General features: G+C 36.0%; 1 long non-coding RNA gene across 1 annotated transcript; it reads right to left on the minus strand.

Moving 5' to 3' along the window:
* Positions 1 to 213: 213 nt before the first annotated feature.
* On the minus strand, positions 214 to 1,592 carry LOC130979817 (uncharacterized). The gene is made up of 3 exons (XR_009086743.1): positions 1,473 to 1,592; positions 919 to 1,061; positions 214 to 600 (listed from the first exon to the last, which is right to left on the minus strand). It is a non-coding gene; the product is annotated as an uncharacterized LOC130979817 (long non-coding RNA).
* Between the last annotated feature and the right edge of the window lie 15,590 nt (positions 1,593 to 17,182).

Here is a 17,182-nt window from a genome sequence, read left to right on the forward strand (position 1 = left end):
TAAAAGTAAGAGTTTCCAAAAGTGACCGTTAATGAAACTTTCCAACAAGATCAAGCCATGAAAATAGGAATTTTAGTATTGGAATAGAAATGGAATATTTAAATAAAGATTGAGATTGGTCATAATTATTTCCAATTGATATTTAAAAAAAATTATTAACTCTGTTGATAACTAGATTTTTTCAATTTTTTTTCTATTTAAAAGGTAAGACACCCTTTGATCTGATGTGCAGCAACCAGCAAGTGCTATTGAGTAACTAAAAGTGATGAACTCTGTGAAAATTTCAATTCACAGGATGAGCACTGCAGAATATATAATGTTCATGGACATGGCATTCTCTTAAAATCACATAGAAATGCTCTTATATTTCAAGGAGAAACATTACATCTTTTTTAATTATAGAGAGAGGAAAAAATTACATTTAAATTAGTGTATTATAACAGTTTGTGCGAGCAAATTATCCTACAAAAGTTAACTTGCTGGATTGTTGAGATGGTTGGCCTGAAACTGTCTTAGAAGCAGCAAAGACTTATGATAAAGATTGAGATCATCCAATTAACGATGGTTGCTATGGCTGTCTCTAATGTGTATTCCTGCAACCTGTAGAAAGCTTAAAATATGTTAACGAACGATCATTTTCTACCATTATTGCCGGTGGCAAGATTTTAAAATATATACAAAATACTAATCATACATCAATTTTTATTAATCCAAAAATAATGCTACATTACTGACATCCTCAAATTTGATGCTTCAAAAATAACCAAGGCAATATAGTTTTAGGAACAAGAGAGCCAAGATCAATGAAACTATGGCAAAACACAAATGGCATGGAATTTCAACATCATTTGAAATATGTCCTGTCATTACTATGGTGAAAATTCTCACAAGAACTACAACTTGAATCACACCACTCACTTTCCAGTAACTTTGAGCGACGCTCCATGCTTGAAAAATGGCGACGAATGGTTTAGCTCTTGCAAAGTAATCAATGCATTAGATTTTATTTGAAACTGTGCCATCAAGCCATATCTCTAACTAAACTAAGCTTCAAATTGTACCTGCAAAATTTGAGAAAGCAATATCTATTATGACATTTAACAAAGCACAAATCCATGTTAAGATCAAGTTACTATAACAGAAATACTCTTGAGAAACTACAAATTGCAGCACATATTAACAGAGAAAATAACTTAATTTCAATTTTCAAGATAAACAAGAAAAATAATCTATTGAATACAGAAAAATATCACAGCTTCTTTCCACCATTTTTTTTAATTGCTTTAAGTTCTTAATTGAAAAATTCTATGCAATTGACAAATCCAGGAAGTCATTGATCAAACCCTAAATCAACTTCCAAACACATACAAATCACACTATTAATTCTACATTGACAAGTAAAAATATGATTTTTCTTTTCATAACATCGGAAAATCAAGTTAGAAATGAAGCACGATGTTGAGAGAGGAAACCTGAATTATAGCTCGAGTTGAACAGAGCAGAGCTTCAGGCGGCGGCGGTGAAGAAGAACGCAGTCACGGTGGCAGAGGATGGAGAAAAATGTGGACTTAGGGTTGAATGGAGTGCGTACGAAGAGAAGCAAAAACGAAAGGAATTTGTGGTAAATGTAAAAAAAAGATAATTACTATTAAACCCCCGTATGAGGCATATTTATAATTATTATTTGTGCACACCAGAAAAGCTCAAAAGAGCTGAGCTTATTATAGACAGACCCCTTATTTAGATATATAAATTGTATTTTAATATATTGAGTGGTAAATATAAAAAAATATATAATAGATAAGTTAAAATAATGAATAATGAGATATCTATCTATTCTATTTATTCTATTAAATAAAAATTGAATTTTTGTACTTAATGATAAAGTTGACGTGGCATGTTTCTTAGAATGTTTCCTGATTTATTTCTTTTAACTCATTAAATACAATTCATTACGGTTGATTAATTATATCAACTAATTGAGATATTTAAGTATCACACAATTTAATATTATGTATATCAATTAATTGAATATAATTGTTAGAGTATAATTAGGATCAATTAGATCAATTAGCGTTATTTAACATATCTAAATATTTATTATAGGATATTACATTTTTATTATTTCGATTCTCTTAGCACCTATAAATACTCTTCTATATTGTATCATTTTATACAACTTGAATACACCCAAACCTTTTATCTACTGCTCTCTCTTACCCTTTCTAATAATAATAAGTACAGTTTAATTTAGTTAGAAGTTCATTATTTTATAGTCTTCTATAAAATAATCCTTTTATCACTTTGGATATTTTAACTCTTTTTTTATTTTTTTTCTCTTTACATGTAATTTTTTTGTGCATTAACTTTGTTTATTTAATGATAAAATATACTCAAGTTAATTATATTATATAATAGTTTATTTTCTCCTATATATTTTGATTTGTATAGTTACTATTGATCTTACTGTTTTTGATCTTGCTGTTTTTGTTTCTTGAATTGTTCTTTATTTTTTTATGACTTGATAATTTAGAAAAAAGTAAAGAACAGAAAAAAAGATGGCCAAAGACGAAGGTTAGAAGTCTAAAGCAGCAACATTATTCCTCAGCATTATTATTATTAATATGAATTTTATTATTTCTTTTCTAACATTCTTTAATACAAGCTTCATTTCTTTTTATTAATTATTATTAATACTTTTATTCTTTTCTTCTCTAATTATAAATCTCCTTATAATAATTTTTTGATCGGATATTTTTTTGGTCTAATAAAATTTTTCTCTATTTTTTGTCAAAAATAATTTATATTAGAAAAAAAGGATAAAAGTAAATTTTAAGATTCAAATTTAAATAAGATGTGCAAAGAATAACTATTGAATTCATTTGGTCGATTTAAACACTTTGTATTATCGTCATTAAAAATTTCAAATACTATTATAAAATTCTAGATTTTTTTATTTTATTATTCTTAAATTATATATTATCCGTGTATTTGAAGAATTTCATCTTTTTGAAAATAAAGTGTGATATTATATACTTTTTAGATACAATAAATGAATAATAAGGTTAAAGTGAGTAACAAAATTGATTATAAATAAGATACAATTTTTTAGAATTTCTAGCACAATTAACAAATTTTTAGTTTCAAAATAATTGTTTACTCTATTTTTTATCTTTTATTTGATTTTTTATAATTTTTCTCGATTTTTTTAATTAATTATGATTGTTGTTCATACCCTGACCCAATAATAAAGGCCCAGGATCAAGCAAAAGACCTAATCCAAAGGGTTGGGCCTCACCAGTATCAATCTTCATCCTATGAAGTCGGTACTCACCACGACCTGTTCTAAAGAAGTCGGGCACGAGATTAGCTGGCGGATAAACACTCATTCAAATGAGTAACTGCCCCTAGAATCTCTCTAACCACTTTCGCGAGCCATATCTTAACCTCCCTAAGATAATGGGACGGTTAACACCCTAAAAATATGGCACTACTCCAACGGTGGTTATTGGTTCACCACTATAAATACACTGACACCCCTCAGGTATCTCTAAGTCCAATACTCTCTAGACCTGCTCACACTCTTGCTAACTTAGGCATCGGAGTGTCTTTGCAGGTACCACCCCCACCTCCTCGCACAAACAAGTCGAACGGAGCCTCTCGAGTTGCAGATCCATTCGGAATCCTCCTCCTTCACACATTTGGGCCAACCAACTCCATCCAGCCCATCAATCTCCGGTTACCCACCGTAACATTGGCGCCGTTGCCGGAGACCCGAGAGATCAACCACTGATGGCGGACAGATCCCACGAAGAAGGTCATGTGGAGACAGATTCTGAGCAAGAGAATCTGGACACAGGCAATAACGATGCGGACTTCACCCTCCACCAGGAAATTAATGATCAACACAGGGAAGGTACCTCCGGAGTAAAAAACCCGAAGGTAAATTCTTCAGAAGGGCGCGAATCAGAAAAAGAGGGACTATCCCATGTAACTGAACTCATGGGATTAGTCCACAGTCGCCTGAAACAGTTAGAACAAGAACGGGAGCGACAAAAGGAAACTGAAAAGAACCTAAAAGAGGAGATGGAACGACGAAAAGAGTTAGAAAGAAAACTCTTAAAGTTAGAATCCTCCCTCAAAGGTCACAACTCCCGTGACGAACGAGAAGAGCCGCCCTTAGGAAGGGAGGATCCTTTCAGCGAGGACATAATGAGGGCAAAAGTTCTGAGGAACTTCAAAAGCCCCGATATGGACCTCTATGACGGAACCACGGATCCAAAGCATCACCTGAGCAATTTCAAAAGTCGGATGTACCTAGCCGATGCTTCCGACGATACGCGATGCAAAGCTTTCCCGACCACTCTATCAAAAGCAGCGATGAAGTGGTTCGACAGCCTCCCCCCGAGGTCAGTTACCAGCTTTGAAGACCTCTCAAAGAAGTTTTTGATGAGGTTCTCTATCCAGAAAGATAAAGTGAAACATGCACCGAGCCTCCTGGGAATAAAACAGGAGGTCGGAGAATCCTTACGAGCCTATATGGAAAGGTTCAACAAAGCATGTTTAGAGATTCAAGACCTGCCTACAGAGGCAGTCATAATGGGTTTAGTCAATGGACTCAGAGAAGGTCCCTTCTCACAATCTATATCTAAGAGACACCCCGTTTCTCTAAGTGATGTACAGGAAAGAGCTGAAAAGTACATCAATATGGAGGAAAACGCTAAGTTGAGAGACCTGAGTTGGCGACCTGGGCTCCCTCCCTCAACAAAAGAGAGGGAAAGGGAAACCAAGAAAAAGGAGGAACTCGGTCTCGAGAGACCAAGAAAATACCACTCTTATACTCCTCTGAAAGTTTCTATAGTGGATGTATACAGAGAGATTTGTAATACTGAAAGACTGCCACCCCCTAGACCCATTAAAAACAAAAAAGGGGGGGAGCCGCAGCGACTACTGTGAGTACCATAAAATATATGGTCACTCCACAAACGACTGTTACGACCTTAAAAATGTGATAGAAAAGCTGGCTAGAGAAGGTCGGCTTGATAGATATCTCATAGAAAGGTCGGACGGTCATGGAAAGAGAAAGCGAGACGATATGGATAGAAGAGACCCACCGCCGCAGACTCCGGAGAGACATATCCATATGACCTCAGGAGGGTTCGCGGGAGGGGGACTCACCAAATCCTCTCGCAAAAGACATCTCAAAAGAGTCTACCAGGTCGGAGAGAAGTCGTCCGACCTCCCTACCATTTCATTCACAAAAGAAGATGGGCAAGGAATAATCCCTGGACACGATGATCCAGTAGTAATAACTATGATCCTGGAAAATGCCCATCTCCACAGAACCCTAGTAGACCAAGGAAGCCAGCGGACATCCTTTTTAAGCCAGCTTTTGACAAGCTAGGGTTGGATGAGAAAGAATTAAGAGGCTACCCCGACACCTTGTATGGATTAGGTGACACGCCAATAAAACCACTGGGATTTTTGCCCCTCCACACCCCCTTTGGAAAAGGGGAAAAATCAAAGACTCTGAGTATAGACTTCATAGTCATTGATGTGGGGTCAGCATATAACGCTTTAATCGGCAGGGCTACCCTTAATCGACTCGGAGCAGTGGTATCCACTCCCCACCTTTGCATGAAATTCATGACTTCAGCGGGGATAGCAATGGTAAGGGGAGACCAAAAGTTGGCAAGGAAATGCTATAATGAAAGCCTAAATCTGAGGGGAAAGGGCAGAGAAGTCCACACAATAGAGCTCGGCGGTGCAAGGGCCAGAGAAGAACTGCGACCACAACCGGGAGGAAAAACCGAGGAGGTACAGGTCGGTAAAGAGGAAGGGAAAAATACTCATATAGGAGCCAACCTAGGGGAAACTCTAAAACAAGGATTGACTAAGCTCCTAAGAGATAACTCCGACCTCTTCGCCTGGAAGGCCTCTGACATGCCTGGGATAGACCCCGAGCTCATGTCCCACAAACTCTCGATTTATCCGGGATCCCGACCTGTACAGCAAAGAAGACGCAAGCTCGGCCCAGAACGAGCCCTAATAATAGAAGAACAAGTACAGGCGCTCCTGGAAGCTGGCTTCATCAGAAAAGTCAAGTACCCAACATGGCTAGCCAATATAGTGCTAATCAAAAAACAAAATGGCAAATGGAGGATGTGTGTCGACTATACCGACTTAAATAAGGCATGTCCCAAGGACCCTTATCCACTCCCAAGTATTGATACCCTAGTGGACTCCAGCTCGGGGTATCAATACTTATCATTTATGGATGCCTACTCGGGATATAATCAAATCCCAATGTATGAGCCAGACCAAGAGAAAACATCATTCATCACACCCAGAGCTAATTTCTGCTACGTGGTCATGCCATTCGGATTGAAGAATGCAGGAGCCACATATCAAAGGTTGATGAATAAAGTGTTTTCCTCTCACCTTGGGAGTCTAATGGAAGTATACGTCGACGACATGCTGGTAAAAACCAAGAAAGAAGTCGACCTCCTGTCAGACCTCTCACAAGTCTTTGACACCATAAGGCTACACGGGATGAGACTAAATCCCGCAAAGTGCACCTTCGCGGTGGAGGCAGGGAAATTTCTAGGATTTATGCTAACACAAAGAGGGATCGAAGCCAATCCCGATAAGTGCAGAGCCATCCTAGAGATGAAAAGCCCGACTTGTTTGAGAGAAGTCCAGCAGCTGAATGGCCGACTTGCAACCCTCTCCAGATTTTTGGCAGGATCGGCACTAAAATCCCTTCCACTGTTCTCCTTATTGAGAAAAGGATGTCAGTTTGAATGGACTCCTGAATGCAAGGAGGCGTTCCAGGAGTTCAAAAAGTTTTTAAGCCAACCTCCTATTCTGACCCGACCAGTATCTGGAAAAGACCTCGTCCTATACTTATCCGTAGCGGACAAGGCTGTCTCATCAGCCCTGATAAGAGAACATGAGGTCGGACAACATCCAGTTTATTTCATCAGTAAAGTTCTACAAGGCCCTGAGCTAAGATACCACAAACTAGAGAAGTTTGCCTACTCCTTAGTAATAGCCTCACGAAGGCTACGACCTTACTTTCAGGCTCACACAATAAGAGTCCGTACGAACCAACCCATGAACCAAATCCTCCAAAAGATGGATGTTGCAGGGAGAATGGTTCAATGGGCAATAGAGCTCTCCGAGTTCGACTTAAGATATGAAACTCGGACGGCGATCAAAGCCCAATGTCTCGCCGACTTCGTTGCAGAATACGCAGGGGATCAGGAGGAAAAACCAACTACATGGGAACTCTATGTAGACGGATCCTCCAACAAAACAGGAAGCGGCGCAGGCATAATATTGGTAGATGAAAGAGGAACCCAGATAGAGGTTTCCCTAAAATTTGAATTTCCAGCTTCAAATAATCAGGCAGAGTATGAAGCCTTGATTGCTGGATTAAAGCTGGCAGAAGAAGTCAGTGCTACAAAGGTGATGATATACAGCGACTCACAAGTGGTGACCTCCCAGATAAGCGGAGAGTATCAGGCAAAGGACCCAAATATAAAAGAGGTACTTGGAGAAAATTCTGGAACACCTTGGGCACTTTGCAGAAACCGAGGTTAAACACATAACTCGGGATCTAAACAGCAGAGCGGACGCCCTATCCAAGTTAGCAAGTACCAAACCGGGAGGGAACAACAGAAGCCTGATCCAAGAAACCCTCCAGGAACCCTCAGTAGCAAAAATAGAAGACAAACAAAAAGTACTTGAGGTAGTCGGTTTAAATCTCGGATGGATGAACCCCTTGGTCGAATACATGAAATTCGACATCCTCCCTAAAGAGGAGAAAGAGGCTAAAAAGATCCGAAGGGAAGCACAACACTACACCTTGGTGAGAAATATTCTCTACAGAAGGGGGATATCAACACCATTATTAAAGTGTGTACCGATCTCAAGAACTGCCGAGGTATTGGAGGAAGTACATAGTGGGATCTGCGGAAACCATCTCGGAGCAAGGTCACTAGCCAGGAAAGTAATCCGAGCTGGATTCTACTGGCCGACCTTGCAGAAAGATGCCACAGAATTTGTGAAAAAGTGTCAACCATGTCAGATGCATGCAAATTTTCACGTAGCTCCACCAGAAGAGCTCATCAGTATCACTTCTCCGTGGCCCTTTGCAAAATGGGGAATGAATTTGTTAGGTCCTTTTCCCCAAGCGCCAGGACAAGTCAAATACCTGATCGTGGGAATAGATTACTTCACAAAGTGGATAGAAGCAGAACCATTGGACACCATCACCGCTCAAAGAAGTCGGAGGTTCCTCTACAAAATTCATCACAAGATATGGTATACCTTATTCCATTACCACAGATAAGGAACCCAATTCACCGATTTACCTTCAGAAGCTTAGTAGCCAGTATGAAATCAAACACCAGTTCACCTCGGTGGAGCACCCGCAAGCCAATGGGCAAGCCGAGGCAAGCCAACAAAGTCATACTGGCAGGGCTAAAGAAAATTTACAAGAAGCAAAAGGAGCCTGGGCTGAAAAGCTCCCCCAAGTACTATGGGCTTACAGGACAACGCCCAATCCGCCACTGGAGAAACGCCCTTCCGACTAGTCTATGGCGTAGAAGCAATGATACCAGTAGAAATCAATGAACAAAGCCCAAGGGTAATTCTCCATGACGAGATCGGAAACATACAAGGGCACAAAGAGGAGCTCGACTTGCTCCCGAAGTCCGAGAAGATGCCCAGATAAGAGAAGCAGCATTGAAGCAAAGGTTGACTACAAGATACAAACAACAAAAAGTCATTCGAAGAACATTTGCCCCGAATGACTTGGTCTTAATCAGAAACGACATTGGAGTCAGCAATCAGGGGAAGGAAAACTCGCTGCTAATTGGAAGGGACCTTACAAAGTCAAGGAAGTCTTAGGAAAAGGTTATTACAAAGTGACCGACCTGAACGGCACTGAGTTCCCAAGGTCATGGCATGCTTGTAATATGAAAAGTACTACAGTTAAAAAGCGAACTCTACTCCCTGATGTACTCTTTCCCAACTTCATGATTTTTCCCAAAATCAAAGGGTTTTTTCTGGAGAAGGGTTTTTAACGAGGCATCATAGTAGAGGCTAAGGGAAAAAAGGCTATTAAAAACCCTTAGTAGCAAGAAGGTACCTCCCCAATCAATAAAGATTTTTTTTCATTTACAATATCTCTTATAAACTCCTTTCTATTTTCTAAGTCTTTCTACGAAACGCACCGACTTAAGCTCGACAAAACGTGAAAATCCCATGAACCGACCTAGATGGTCGTCAGGATAAAACGACGAGGTACAAGTCGGTGTAATGAGATTATAAAAGTTGATCGTAAAAAACTCGGAAACATCCTGACTCATAAGTCGAAAGGAAAAAACCGAGTAGAAAAGAAAACGAATCGCAAAAATAACCTAAGTCATAAGAATTCAATAAAACAAAGTTGAGTATAAGGGATAACAAAAAAGAGATTGAAAAAACCTAGGAAAAAGTTTAAAGGCTGTCAAAAAGTTCTTAAACAAAAGGGCTCAGAAAAATAGACAAGCCAAAGGGAAAGGTTTTCAGAAAAAGATCAAGGGGACTTCGAAAAATCAGAAAAGCATACACGCATAAGGTAACTTAAACCCTTATCCAAAAAAGGGAATTTATTTTGTTAATTTAAAACCCTTATTAAAAAGGGTACTTTTTAAATATTTTGTTTACGGCCTCAAAAGGCCAAAAGAAATTGTCCAAACACCACCAAACAACATATAAAGAGTTTAAAAAAGGGGGGACTCACAGGCCGAGCCCCCATATAGCCATAAAAAAATTATTTCTGCAGAAGAGTAGACGGATCACTACCACCAGAGTCAAGAAGAGCACCACCAGGATCAGGAAGAGAGGCAACCACGGGAGATGAAGAGGAAGTCGGAGGAACAACAGAAGAACTCGAAGCGTCCTTGGAACGAGGAGGGGACTCAATAATCCTCTGCCCCCGAGTCTTCAATTCTGACTCGGAAACGATTACGGGGGCAGGAGGATCCACAATAGCACCATCAATGACGACTTTGTCTGAATCTAAAGGAGAAAGATCCAAGTCAGGAGCAATAACTCCGACCTGCTCCTTGAAAATCCTCCAAGCCTCCTCGGCACCATCAGCGACAGAGTCCTCCAACTCGGCATACGCATTTCGAGAGTTCAGCAAATCCTTCTTCACAGACACAAGATCTTGAAATAAACTCTGATAACTCTCCTGTGCTGCTTTCCTCAAACCCGCCTCCATATTGCATTGGGCTTGCAGCTTACTCTCCTTCTCCCGAAGGCTATCCCTCTCCGCCCTCAGCTTGGCGACCTCCTCCTTCAACTCCCTCTCATGCTCTTGATAAGAAAGAAGCCTTCCCTCCAGCTCTTCAACCTTCGAGGTTAACCCCAAAGAGCTGAGATGAGTCTTCTCAAAAATATCCAAGAGCTTGCCACAAACACCCGCTGCCCTAAAACTCTCCTCAGCCAGAGTGGTAAGGTGGTTCCGAACAGAGACATCATCCATACTTATATGAGGATAAATGTTCTTTCGGACGAATGCAAGAGCATCCGCCTTAACCCCACCATCAAAAGAAGAGCCAGACTCTAAAGTCTTACGCTTCTTCTTCTCTGGCTCAGAAAGAAGTCGGGCGGAGGGGAGCAGCCAAGACAAAGCTGAAGAAGAAATCACAATAGGCTGAGAGGGAGTCCCCACGTTCTGAGGAGGAGGAGGAGGAGGAGGAGGAGAGATGATTGCCCTGGTGCCACCAGTCCTGGCCCGAGACTTTGCTTTAGCCTCCTGAACTATCTGGTAAGATTCTTGAGCATTCTTCCTTGCCATGTCTGCAAAAGAAACAAATAGCAAAAACAACAAGTCGTCATTACCTCAAAAACGACAGATATAAGTCGGAAGTAAGGAATATATATATACATATATATATAAGCTACCTAGTTGCGACCGAACAAAAGTTGGCGATCCCTGGAGGAATTTTCTAGTATCCAAGTATGGGGCCCTCCCCCACACTTCTCAGAAAAACCCCACAATGGCCGCCTCCACCTCGTCTAGGTCGTCCAGACCGTACTTCTCACAAGGGGAGGCCTCCAACCAATAAAGGGGAAAGCGAGGGGAAGAATTCTCATCCAAGAAAAAGGGGTGGTGACCCTCTACAGCTTGCACTTTGAAAAAATAATTTTTGAAGTCGTGGAAGGATTCGTCAAAAAGGGTGAAAATTCTCCGACCTTGTATGGCTCGGAAAGACACCCATTGCTGCTTGTTATTTAGCCCACTGAAGGGCTTAGTCATGTGGAAAAGATAGAAGAAAATCCTTAAAGAGGTCGGAAAATCCAAAGCGTGACTAATAAATTGGTAAATTTTCAGAAAACCCCAAGAATTGGGGTGAAGTTGGGTAGGAGCAACTCGACAATGGTGCAAAACATACATCTCAAAATTCGAAAAAGGAAGAAAAACACCCAAACGGGTGATCATACATTCATACATAAAGAAAAAATGAGGGGCCGCCTCATTGGCCCTCCCAAAACAAACCCGGTCTTCTGGACCCGAGACTACCAACTCATACTTTGGCTCGTCCTCCTCAGAAATACAAATTCTGTGGTGAGTACGAAGGTGGGTAATAAACTCAGCATCGACCAAGGGTTCCTCCCCTAGGACCGTGACATCAACCCATTGAGAAAGAACATCTACGGAAGCCATTTCTTTTCTTATAAAGGGTGACAAAAACCTACAAAAGAAAAAGAAAAGGAAAATAAAAAACACGGTCTCTAAAGGGAGGGAATACGGAACCAAAGTCTACAAACCAACCTATCTATCTACAAAATAAAAGCATGCAAACATAAGGCATGTTACAAAAAGAAGAAAAAGCTAACCTTTATCCAAAAATGAAGGTTGGAAAGAAGCAGAAGTCTCCGAAACACAAGAGCGCAGCACGAACGAAGGTAGAGGAAATTTGAAAAATCACAGAAACGAAAAAACGAAAGAGAGGGAAAGTATTTATAAACATGCTAAGGGGCATAATGGTAAAAGCGGGGCAGTCATTAATGAGAATGCACCGTTACCAAGACCTACGCACATCCCTAACGGACACGACGCTTGATTAGACGTAACTGTCAGAACCAAAAGGACACGGAAAGTCACGTCGGTTTCAGAAAATCACGTCGGTCCTCCAACAAGTCGGCTACGACCTCGAGCAGAATACTCGAACCCAAATCTTGAAAAAATTGGGCTCGAGTAAGGGCACTGTTCATACCCTGACCCAATAATAAAGGCCCAGGATCAAGCAAAAGACCTAATCCAAAGGATTGGGCCTCACCAGTACCAATCTTCATCCTATGAAGTCGGTACTCACCACGACTTGTTCTAAAGAAGTCGGGCACAAGATTAGCTGGCGGATAAACACTCATTCAAATGAGTAATTGCCCCTAGAATCTCTCTAACCACTTCCACGAGCCATATCTTAACCTCCCTAAGATAATGGGACGGTTAACACCCTAAAAATATGGTACTACTCCAACGGTGGTTATTGGTTCACCACTATAAATACACTAACACCCCTCAGGTATCTCTAAGTCCAATACTCTCTAGACCTGCTCACACTCTTGCTAACTTAGGCATCGGAGTGTCTTTGCAGGTACCACCCCCACCTCCTCGCACAAACAAGTCGGACGGAGCCTCCCAAGTTGCAGATCCATTCGGAATCCTCCTCCTTCACACATTTGGGCCAACCAACTCCATTCAGCCCATCAATCTCCGGTTACCCACCGTAACAATTGTAATAACTCATCATAAATTTGTATTTTAAAAAAGAAATTATCAATCATAAAACACAGAAGACTTAACCAAATTTTTGATTAATCACAAAATAAAAAATTATGAATGGTGCTTTAATTATGTTGTAAAATACAAATTGGGACAATTTAAAATTAGTTTTTTACCGTTAATGTTAACTTCAATCATAATAAGGTAAAAAGTAAAAATTGTATATAATAATTTAATTTTATTATTTATACTACCAAAATTATTCTTTAATGTATTATATCCTATTTATTTTTATTCATTTATAATTTTTAGTTTTCTATTTTCAATAAAAATTTGAATTGATTAAATAGATTATTTTTCAATTAGTAATATAATTATTGTGATATTTACTTTGTTCAGTAATATTTTTTAATTTATTTAATCTGATTAATTATCTCTTTCTTATTTTATGCTAATTTAATTAATTAAAGTTAATAAATTTCAGTTATTTTAATTCTTGCAACTTTTTATTATAATAATGTATTTCTATTAATGTATTAATATAATTTTAATATTTATATATCATTAATAATAATAATATATAATATGTCTAATTGTAAAAAATTTACTATTTTTATACGATTAGATTGGATATATTTATATTTAATTTATTTAATTATTTAACTAAAATTAATTATATTAAAAGATTATATTAATATTGTGCTAGACTAATTATGTTATTATTCATTAATTATATTAAAAGATTAAGATTATGATAGATTATCATTATTTTTTTTTTTTTTTTTTTTATATATTCAGATGTTTAGCTTCTTTTTTTTATCATTTTTATTCTCTTATTCTATGTGTTTATTCCCATAAATCTTGCTAAATTAAATAAAGTACTGTATATCTTATTTTTATTCTTCTTTTATATACATATAAGATTTATTATATTATATCTCTTCCATCTAATAATTTTGTTTCTCTTCTATTTATATTTTTTTCCTTCAATATTTTATTGGTTTTATTTTTCTAAATTTTATTTTAATTTATGTATTTGTTCTTACTATACCCAATTTTTTTTATTTATGTGTAATACATTCTTATATATGTTATAGAATATGATTTGATTCCAACTTACCAATTTTTTTTGAAAAATCTAAAGCTAAATCACAAAAATATTATAGATATTTTACTTTAATTTTTAACTAAAAAAATAATATTTTTTGTCATATTAGTTGGAATTCAAAGTTAATATGAATATTAATTTAAAATAGAATAAATATATTTTAAATTTTTTGCATTTAAAAATAATATTCTATCAATGTTAGAATTATTTAGATGGATAAGTAATAGTGAATATAATTATTTAGGATGGATAGAACTAAGTACATCTTTTTATTGAAAATACGAATTTAAAAATATATATTCAATTCTCAATAGTTAACCTTGAACCATTTTATTTTCAAAAGATTTTTGAAAAAATAAAATAGTTTTAGGTGTATAAATTTATAAAATTTAATTAATTTAAGATATTTATTATGATTAAAAAAGTAAATTGAAATGACAATTTAATATTTCTATACTCTTAAAATATTATTTATTTATTTTTCATGCATTCTTTATCATCCAATAATCACATTAATATAATTTAATTCAATAAAATTATTTATTATCATTTGATTGAATAAAATTTTTATTTTAGCTGAAAATTTTAGGATTTCTCAACCTCAAGATCATCCATGTTAAATCACTAAAAAATATAACTAAGAGCACGAAAACGTCTCTTCATTCGAGAGTATGATTGAGATCAGAGAGCTTGGTTCTTGTGGTTCTTTGATTTTCGTCAACCAAATCTTCTGTATTTTTTATAGGGCTGAATCATAATTTTACTGTGAGAACAGAGCTATGAAGGCGAGTTTGATGTGTTGGAGACCAAAATTCTAAAGTCATTATTTATATTTGAGTGTGACACTCATTAAACCCTAAAACTCAAATAAAATAGTATCTATGATTTTAATCTCATTTATCCAAAATCAAAAGTAATAATAACTTATTTAATTTAACATTTATGACAATAAATGAGATCACCGTTATATAAGTCATTTAATGTGAAATTACTAATTTACAATTATAATTAATATGTATTATCCATAAATATATTAAGAAATAATAATTTCCTAACACTGGGTTAAAAATTTTTTCCTGAGATAACCTCTTATAAATTTACGCGTAAATCTGAATATTATTTCTCTTATTACTTTAATAATCTGGTCTATCTCATATATTAGTTATGAAATTACCGAAACTTTTATCACATTAGTGTCACAACAAAACTACGACGATCCCATACTAAAATACTCAACCACATAGATCAAATTTGGATGAGAAAATTTAGAAATTACATGCAAAAATGATCTCATACATGCCTATTTTTAACTTGAATAAAAATTCTATTTTATTCGATGACAAACTCAGATAAAACTGCAACGGCAATATCCGGACATAGCGAAGGTGACTAAGTGATAAGTCTGTATAAGAAGAAGAGAAGAACTTAACAGACTCACAATAAGAGATAGAGAGAGAGAGATAGAGGAAAATTTACCTAGAGAAAAGAAACTCGGCAGGAGAATGGTGGCGACGAGCTCAACAACGACGGTAACGGGATGAGCAGCGATGATGACATAAGTTATGAACAATGACGGACCCAGAAAAATTTAGTAATGGAGACAAAAATATAATAAAATTTAGGTATAGATATTTTTTTGCTTCCCACGATATTCAACAAGTTAAGGACTAATCCGTCGTGAATTTGAATTCTATTTAAGAATCTACAATTGGTCGGCAACGAGTTGCTATACATACGAGACAGAATTGGAACCCTCAATACTTATTTAAGCGGACGACTAAGTTGATCACTTGATCAATCTAAACTGGTTTAAATATATTCAAAATTTAAATTAGAACTATCTAATACATATTGATAAGAACTAGAAATATACACACAATTATTATTATAATATTTAAAATAATAAAAATATAATTTCATACACATAGTATAATATTTAAAATAACAAAAAATATTTATAAGAACTTTTTTTAATTTTAACATGATTAAATATTATTTTTTTATATATATATTTAAACATTATTTTACTTATTGTCAAATCTACTTATTATAATTTTTATAGTATAAATAATTTTTTAACCAAAATAATTACAGTATATTAATATATAGATAATATATTTTTTTATCTTAAACAATTTTTAAGAAATCACTAATAATTTAAGTTGTATTTAATTAGAAAACTAAATTTTAATTTAATTATTAATTAATTAACTAATATAATATAATTAATTATCACTACTTTTTAGTGTATTTATTATTTTCATACTAAATCAAATTTAACAATATAATTATTATGTGTTAAGTTTAACAAAAATTTTTTAACATAAAATACAAAAGAACTATCTATATTTTAATTTGAGACAAATATAATATAATAAGTGGTATATATGTATATAAGTATTACTTTTTTTTTAATTTGTGGGGGCAAATACCCCTCTATATTAAACGTGAGTCCGTCTCTGGCTGTGAAGAAAAATGGGAGTTGTGAATAGGTAAGCGACGATGGACTCAGCAACAACATGACAAAAGTTATGTGATTTTTTTGTGAAGAAGTCGAGAAGAAGAAGATTTTAGGTGAGGATAATTGAGTTTATCTTGCATGACTATAAAGTATAGACCGAAGCTATGAATCATGTGTGATGTGAGGCAAATTCTAATTCCTAAAAAGTGTTTATATGTATATATTCGGGGCGGGTACACTCTAAGCCCGTTCATACCCTGTCTTGAGCAAAATCTGCCCCGACTCGAGTCAAGTTATTACCCTTTTCATCCGGGTATGGACGGATCGGGTACCTGCGTATTCAAAACTCCTGCCAAGTCTAACCACGTATTGATACTCTATTTATTAAGGGTTTATCGCTGGCCAACACAAGGCGAGATTCTAACTCCTAATAGTTGTTTAAGCGGACGAGTGAGATGATCACTTAACAAACTCAAATTGATTAAAACAAATACTAATTATTTTTAATATTTTAATATTAAAAATTTTGAGAGTTTGATTTTAATTATAACTTTATAAAATATTTATAATAATAATTACTATATATATTATTTAATTTTTTAATAAAATTTTTAATATAATTTTATGTATTATCCCGTACAAGGTACGAGAACATACATTAGTTTTCTCATAATTTTAATAAGAGAGTGTCATGTGAACCATTTGATTATTAAATTAGATATAGATTTCTTTTTATCAATTTTTTTGGTCATGGGCTTGCAGGCCCAAATTAATGCCCAGATACACCCACCCTACCCAAGTCCTAACCCGACGAAGCCAACAGAAT

The sequence above is a fragment of the Arachis stenosperma genome, chromosome 5 (genome assembly GCF_014773155.1).
Source record: "Arachis stenosperma cultivar V10309 chromosome 5, arast.V10309.gnm1.PFL2, whole genome shotgun sequence".
NCBI lineage: Eukaryota > Viridiplantae > Streptophyta > Magnoliopsida > Fabales > Fabaceae > Arachis > Arachis stenosperma.